This window comes from Puntigrus tetrazona, chromosome 7 (genome assembly GCF_018831695.1).
Source record: "Puntigrus tetrazona isolate hp1 chromosome 7, ASM1883169v1, whole genome shotgun sequence".
NCBI lineage: Eukaryota > Metazoa > Chordata > Actinopteri > Cypriniformes > Cyprinidae > Puntigrus > Puntigrus tetrazona.
In genome coordinates, this window is record NC_056705.1 from 31,002,627 (window position 1) to 31,011,311 (window position 8,685).

Here is an 8,685-nt window from a genome sequence, read left to right on the forward strand (position 1 = left end):
CCTTCTGGCCTGATTCTTCAAACCAGGTCTCTCTGTACCCTTGCAAACTGAAGCAGATTTTCCTCGGTTAACATGCGTAATCGTAAATTTCTCAGGGACCGAAGTTATTTGGCGTCGTGTTTCTCCACCCAGCGGAGCTGTCCAAATGAGATGTTAGTCGTGGCTGATTAGTGTAGATTAGCATGAGCTATATTAAGCTGTCACCGAGGCGAACGCAGGCGCACCCCAAAATAGCATTCCCTCCACAGCCAAACAGCACACGGTACAGACCTAAAGCCTCCCAGAGGCCTGGGATAATCACTCATGCCTAAATTTTGCCTTAATTTTGCCCAGTTTTTTTCAGCCTATTTTGCTCCAGCCCGGTTTTGTTTGTTTTTTTTTAAGCACAATCACACCGCATTTCATTTCTCATACCTACAGTAGTTACTGTGATATATTTTAATTTTTTTTTATGTGACTCTGGCTCTTTCCTCACACAGGTGGAGTTGGAGAGAGGCAAAACGTTGCACATCAAAGCCTTGGCCTTGGGTGACTTGAACAAGTCTGGTCAGAGGGAGGTGTTTTTTGAACTCAACGGCCAGCTGCGCTCAGTCTTGGTCAAGGATACGGCAGCATTGAAGGTAACCGTTCGCTGTTTATTTTCCTCCCTAGATTGGTTTGTTTCATCACTGAAAAGCAATTATCCTGACGCAAACAGTACACTCAATCATTCAGACATGTTTTGTGAATGTACCCTTTTTCTCTCTCGAGGTGTGAATAATTTCTGTCATAAGCTAAAAATGATCTTGCTCTTGCTGTCATGGGCGTTTATCACATAGAGGCGGCGGTGTTAAAAAAACATCTTTTAAATGATCAGGAAGCGCAGTGTATGCTTTCATTACAAGTCAATAGTGCTGTGTAGGAACTCTGTGTCAGCCGTGGACACAGCGATTGTAACTGCACCGCACTGCTTGTAAAAATATCATTTGGCAGATTACGGCATGATTTGACAGAACTGAAGATCTCACTTTCATTGCCCACACATAACACATCATTTTAAAGATGATTCATTCATTAAAGATGATATTGTATCTGGTAAACGAACGTACAGATAGTCCTAGCCGGGAAAATGGTTTCCTCTCCTCGTAGATGCTTTTTTTGTTTATTATTGTCTTCTTTGGCTTAGCATGGCAGACCGATGACGTTCAAAACACACTTAGTGTCAGAAAAGTCAGAGTGATGACACTTACTCAGCATATGCTCAGCAGAGCTCTCCTTCTGCCTGAACACAGCTAGCATCTCCTTATGACATAGTTTGTTTTTGCAGGTCCAACATTTTTCTTCTGCTGTCAAAAGTTTCAGTCCCTTTGAAACGAAACTTAAAACTGATTGATTTATCTCTGGAATGTTTCTTAAAAGTTAGAATGAATGACAGGTGCTGACATTATTGCTGGTTTCTGCCTTACTTATCATGTCTGTGAGGCTGGGGAAATAAATATTGTATCACTTATATGCACTTCTCATGGGGCTACACACACACACACACACACACACACACACACACACATATATATATATATATATATATATATATATATATATATATATATATATATATATATATATATATATACAGTCAAATGTTTTTGAACATTAAGATGTCAAATGTTTTTAAAGAAACTCACAAATCCGCATTTATTTGATACAAAGTTCAGCAAAAACATTGCATTTTACATTTTGAAAATGTTTTGTTACGTTACATTTTGAAATATTTTTGCCATTTACAATAACTGTTTTCTATTCGTATATATCCTAAAATGTGATGTATTCCTGGGATTTCTAAGCTGAATTTTTTTCACATTATCCTTCAGAAATAATATTCTGATTTGCTGATTCAGAAAAACTATAATAATAATAATAATAATAATAGGTTTTTTGAGCATCAAATCAGCATATTAGTATGATTTCTGAAATATCATGTGATGCCAAAAAATGACTGTAATGTTGTTATTATTATAAACATGTATTTGAAATGTATTACTCCTCAGAGGTTTGAGGGTCAGTAAGATCCGCTAATGTTTTTTAAAAGAATTGTGTTATGTTCATCAATGCTGCATTTAATTGATTCATACAAACAATATATATATATATATATATATATATATATATATATATATATATATATATATATATATATATATATATATATATATATATATATATACTGAAATATTATTGTGAAATCTTAGATTATTACAATAACATGGTTTTTGTTTTAAAATAACTAGAAGTGAATGACACTGAAAACCTCACAAATAAAAATAAGGTTGATACTAATGAACAAAGTAACAGTGTTAAGAATATTAAATAAAAATGTATATTTTTAATATTCTCTTATTTAAGCGATGTGACGGACGGTGGGTTACTTTTACTGCTGTTCCATTTTGTAATAAATCTTTCGTATTTTAAATGTATTAATGCCCCTTTTACTCATATATATTTCTAACAACAGAAGCTGGCTGTCAGTTTGAGAAGAGATGTGAGGGAAAATGTGAAAAATTTCTCCTTTGCCTCTGGTCTCCCCTGTAATCATCTCATTCTGCTTTCTGCTCCTCCAGGAGATGCACTTTCACCCCAAAGCCTTGAAAGACGTGCGGGGACAGGTCGGAGCTCCCATGCCCGGGAAAGTGGTGGAAGTGAAGGTGAAGCCAGGTCAGAAGGTGGAGAAAGGTCAGCCTCTCTGCGTCCTCAGTGCCATGAAGATGGAGACAGTTGTCAACTCGCCAATCTCAGGCATCATATCCAAGGTGCACGTCAGCGCCGACATCAGCCTGGAAGGGGATGACCTCATCCTGGAAATAACCGAATAAAGTCGAAAGGCCACAGAGGTTAAAGGTTTCTTTTCTACAAAACGTTTTAAGAGTGATCTCGGTGTAATTTGGTGGACTTTGACGGTGTTGTAATTACGATGATTCAGAGCTTTCAGAATATTTGGTTTTATTTAGTTGGTCTGTTATTTCATTCAAAACAGAAGCATATAGGGGGGTGCATTTGTAGTCTGTAGCCAGGATCTCCAGAAGCCTTTGTGATTCACTCTTTGGTATTCAGTTGGAGCTCTGTTAACACACCGAGGACACTGAATCCAATGAATCTGCTCGCAGCCTCGAGGAAGGGAGGACAAATGATACCTACATTACAGACCATTCCGTTTTTTTGCTGTTGTTGTTGTTGAATTAATAATATATTAAAATTAACAAGGTTCATTATGTATCATGAATTTGTATGCGTGTGTGCGTACTGTATCTGTGTGTGTGTGTGTGTGTGTGTGAGAAACACAAGTTTAAAGAGGAACAGCGGTTTCATATTAATATCATGTTAGTGGAGCGTAAAATCAATTTTAAAACGTCTGAAATATTAATACCAGCAGATATTTTCGTAGATGCACATTAAGCACAGCGTCGTCATTATTACGTCATTCTACCCACAGCAATAAAGTTGAGTAATCGTCAACTCATAGATATATATATATATATATATTCAGATGTACATAAGCAGGCATTGCTCTGAACTAGTTCATTAGAAGGAATGTGTAGCTAATGTGTGTAATCATTTGAAATCCCTTTTGATTTCTGCTCTTCTTTTTAATCACTCTATCACCTTTGCACCACAGGAGCTCTCAGGTTAGCGCCGCCACTAGAAGTGAAAAGCGAGTCATTACGCAAGCAATAACGAAGTAAACTAATGCAAAACGTGTCTGTGGGGCAGCGCAGAGAAGATCCATTTTACCAATGCTTGAGAATGTTTGGCAAATGTAATTGTGTAATATGTTTACATAAACCCCACTTCAAAGCTCAAACAATGTGCAGAATGCTTTAAAGCCATCGCTGTAGAAAAGAGACTGTAATTATGGGTAATCGCCGGTGCCATCAATAATCAGTCTGTGTTATTAATGATATGCCACACATGATATTTCCTACTTGACCTTGAAATAAGCCTTGATTATAGTTTCATATAGAAACCTCCCTGTGACATTTCAAGGTGGATATGAGCTGAAATTGGGATCCGTGATCGAAAATCCGGATTTTAGCAATATAGAGTCCAAAATAGAAATGGTAAGTCTGATTAAAAAATTGATGTGAGGGTGATTGTATATTGAGCCCATGGATGCATTCAGTTTTTCTGATTCAATCTTTTGGCTGGCTTATCAACGGCTTAGTGCAGAGAGATAGAGCTGTCTTCTGTTGTGATACGGTTTCACAATGGCTTTTCGATATGTCGTATGATTTACACATGTTTCTCACAAATGTTGAGCTTGTATTATTGTGCGCTTTCAGAAAGAACCTTTGCACACCGTTCCGAGGGCATGTGCGACAGCATGAATTTGTGCGTATGCATATGAAAGCCGGAGACGCATACGGACACCCACTTGTTGCCAGGGATACCAAAATACACATGCGAAACGAACTAGCGTTCATCGAGGCTGCTTTATTAAACATAAAATTGCTTCGCGTTTGTGTGTTATTGAAGCAATGGCAGTTTGCCGTGTTCTGAAGTTTACAAGGGAACTGTTCAACCAATAAGGAACCGTAAGGTTCTTTTAGGTACCAACAGCTTGTGGATTGGATGTGGATTGTTTCTTTTGAGCTAACAAGACTACGGATACTACTTGTAGAAAAGAAAACGTCACAATTACCAAAGTCCTTTTGAGATAATTGCCGTTAAATTTGTAATTCATTACAAACTCAAATTCTGTGTGTGGGCGGAAAACAGAATATTTGCAATCGGGTCCTTGAGTCTTTTAGCAGAGAAAGTCACTTTTGAAGCTGAAGAAGTAAAGCTCCAAATGCTTTGGTTTGATCATTTAAATGGATGAAAATGAATGTTTTGTCTGAAGTATGTATTTTGAGTCTGTTAAAGTTGTACATTTTCTTGTACGTGATTTCGTGAATGTGTATTTTGTTTCCTGCTTATCCTCGCTTTTAAACTTGTCGGGGTTGTTGTTGCTTTGGTGTAATCATATTAAATCATATTAAAGAGATGTTTAATTAAGCTAGAAAAATAAAAGAATAAATCTAAGAATTATTACGACGAACCATTTCTCACGTGAGCTCTTTATTCACAATGATTTGTGATAGTGTAATTGAATTTAATGAGCTCGTGTTCTCATGTACTCGCATGTGGGCCGAAGCTTTTTACAATTTTTCATAATACAGTATTTTTAGGTACAGCTCTGAATATGTAACAGATGTTAATGCAAGGACAAATGAAGGTGATGGAACATGCTCCGTATGAAACTGCATATTATGAATCCATATGAATCTGCAGTCTTCAACGTAATACTTGCTATATTTCAGAGTAAATTTGGTAGAGTATTTAACATTGAATAAAATCACTTTTATATAATTATTATCTGGTAACACTTCTGTCCGCCTCAAAGCCAGCTGTCTTGTTTTCAGCAGAAGCTTTGGAAGCTCATGACCTGAAAGCTGCCATGTTTGGTTCTGGAACATTTGTCATGTGACTGATCGCTCGTCAGATGTGGCGAAAAGTCAATTTCATGCCCTCTAAAATCTGTTGCTGCTGTTTTAAAGAAATGGTAACACTTTAGTTTAGTGACCGAGTCTCACAGTATATACTACTTGCGTATTAGCATGCATATTATTGGCCGTTTATTAGTAATTATGAAGCATTCATTCTGCATGAATCTTAATCCTACTTCAAACCTAAGCTTTGTCTTCTGAACACGGTCTAAGATGTTTTAGATGACCATACCAAATTTTCATTTTCATTTAATACTTTTTACAAATTGTTGCCAGATAATATTTGTGTTTCTGCCTATATTGCCATATACATGATATACAGACACACACACACACACACACACACACAAGCATCATGCTACATGCTACAGGACAAAGCTGAAAGCACAACAAGATGGGAGAGAGATTGATCCCCAAGTTTTACATTTAGAGAAAAGCAACGTGTTCGCCGCCTTTATATCGAAGCGATCGCAAGGACTTTTTCTCTTTCATCGGCTTTCGCTGCATTATAGTTTACTGAATGCACTTCCTGCGTTCTTGCTATGTGGTGACCTTATAAAATCCTGATGCTATCTGCAACACTTTCATGCGGTGATCAGAGCGCTGCACTGAAGCCCTGATGTAAGTCATGTGAAAGGGCTTTATCTAGTGAGAAAGCTTCCTCGGTCATACCCTTAGCATGTTCTGCCTTTAACAGCATGTTCTAGTCGTCAAAGTGCATGCACTCCTGAATCGGTACTAGACTGCGAAGAAAGATCATTTGTATGTATAATGTATAAAAAGATGTGTATAAAAAGGCTGCCGATACTACTGATACTAAAAAACACTTTAGAATAAGTAAGACTTGTTAACTGATAACTACTACTTAAACTGCTGCTTATTAATAGTACTTGTTAGGTGTTGGTGTTAATGTGTGCTTAATCAGCACTAAAAAAATGGCTAATAATTTAGTAACACGCCTGCTAATAAGCCACTAATAGGTGTAAGCATATAAAAAGCGTTACACTGATATTAACATTGCTATATCAAACTAATACATATTTTTCGCATAATATACTACTGTAATAGCTGTAATAACAAGCAGAGGCAAAAAAAGATAAACTGAACAGCGTCACGAACACAAATACAAAACACCATGTTGGGAACACACAAAAAATTAAATATTAAAAAAATATTATTATTTAATATGCAATGTGGGAAAGTTTCTTTTTTTATTTCTCTGTAAATGTCAGGATTACAGTAAAAAAAAAAAAATTCCAAAAACTGCACTTTTAACAGCATTTTACAGTAAAATTACAAAAAGAAGTGATAGCTTTATTATTAATATATCAAGGGTATTTGCTGTTAACCAAATACTGGAAGTCTTTTAACCGTTTTACAAATTATAAAATGTACATGTCATTAGATGCTAGAACTACAATATATTCTGAAAAATGCAAATAAAAAAATAAATATAAACATTTGACCAGCTTAAGGTCAACCAAGGGTAAAACCCTCCTTGCCTGTTCTCCCTCACCAACTATCCAGCATTTTTTTTCTCCGTGTCTATTGCGTTCTCCACATTCCTTGAGCCCCTCCATCTTGTTTGGCAACAATATCCAGAGCGGGGAAAGTGATGGAGAGCCGCAGGCTGTACACAGACAGTGAGAGAACAGAGCGGAGGTGAGAGGAGAGCTGGATTAAAGGACCTGGGAAACAGATTTCGCCCGCAGGTCCTGCTCTGTCTCGCTTTGCAGCTTTCCTTCATCTATCCAATGAAGAGATGGACAGTTTTTCTTTCCCTTCCCTTAAAAGGTTAAGTTCTCTTTACCCTTCCTCATTGTCTGAGACAGTCTGTCCTCTCCCAGACTCTTTCTCGTTATTCTTCTTGGATTTTCGTTTACGTACTCTCTCAGCCCGTCGTTTGATTTGTATGTATCGTATGCGAGAAACCAACATACTGCAGTCTCTCTTCCATCTGCACACAGGCAAACACACGACGTTTTGTTCCTCAGCAGTGATCCACAAAAAACAAAGTCAGTCACACTGACATACGGAGCGCAACGTAGCTGAGGTGGAAATGAGAAAGCAGTACTGAAGAAAATAAACCTGCGATCCAAACACGTGCTTGATCAAAGACAACTAAAAAAAAAAAGAGAGTGGTGAAAACACTGATTAATAAACCTGAGGAACAGCAGATAACATTTGGTGGGAAAAAAAGAAAGAAAAACACTTTTAATGTGGCGTGATAAAAAATATCCTTGAAAAAAGCAGGCCGTATCAGCAGATAAAAGGGCCAACCAAAGAAAAGAGTGTATACTAGAATCCATCAAAACAGAAGTGGTAGTTAATGCAGGATTATTAATGATTTGACTTCAAGGTAATAAATGGCAATAATGACTTTAGATGCGTGAATGGATGGAATGTTGTGGTTAATTTTATTACAAAATATTACAGTGTGATATTGAAATGTGTGTTGGGCAAAGCGTTATGCAAAAATAATTTGACTTGACACTAAAGAAAATGAGGATGTTTAGGTTTTATAAAAGTGGTGTATAAAGGGATTTTCAAACTGATGCAAAAGGACGAAATTGTATTGCATGTCTCATCAAGGTTTAAAGGGTCACCCAAAATAAAGGTTTTATCATCAAGCCAAAAGTTCTTATTCATTATCCGTTATTCCAAACCAACGATACTTTCATTAAGTTAAATTTATGCTTCTGGTAAATCCTTTTATCCAAACAACGTACATAGGCTTGCGTTGCATTCACGTTTGTGTTTTATCAGTCCCTTGCTTTCTGGCTACAGGAGCTACAGGAAAGAGACTCATTCATCTTCTAAACACAAATGAAGATATCTTCATGACAAATAATTAAACTCAAGCACACATGCTTGACGCGAGGCAACATACCTCATTGGTTCCCTGTGTTAAACGCGGCTTGGAAAACCCATTAAACCACAATGAACGTTTAATACATTTACCAGATGTATTGTGTCATTTTGCCCTCTGCTTGTAAAACATTAGGGTTATTTGAGTTGTTTCGAAGTCTTCTGGAGCCGTTCTACATCTTTGCGCGCCATTTTCGTGACATTTTCCGTGCTTTTGCATTCTGTCTGAAGCTCTTTGAAACCCCGGTCCCCTTTCGCTTTAATTGCATGGGGGTGGGGGTGGGGGGGGGGTGGGGCG

The 8,685-nt window shown here is 37.2% G+C and overlaps 1 pseudogene; it reads left to right on the forward strand.

Moving 5' to 3' along the window:
• LOC122348674 overlaps window positions 1-5,071 on the forward strand; it is a 161,619-nt pseudogene extending 156,548 nt beyond the window's left edge.
• Window positions 5,072-8,685: the final 3,614 nt, after the last annotated feature.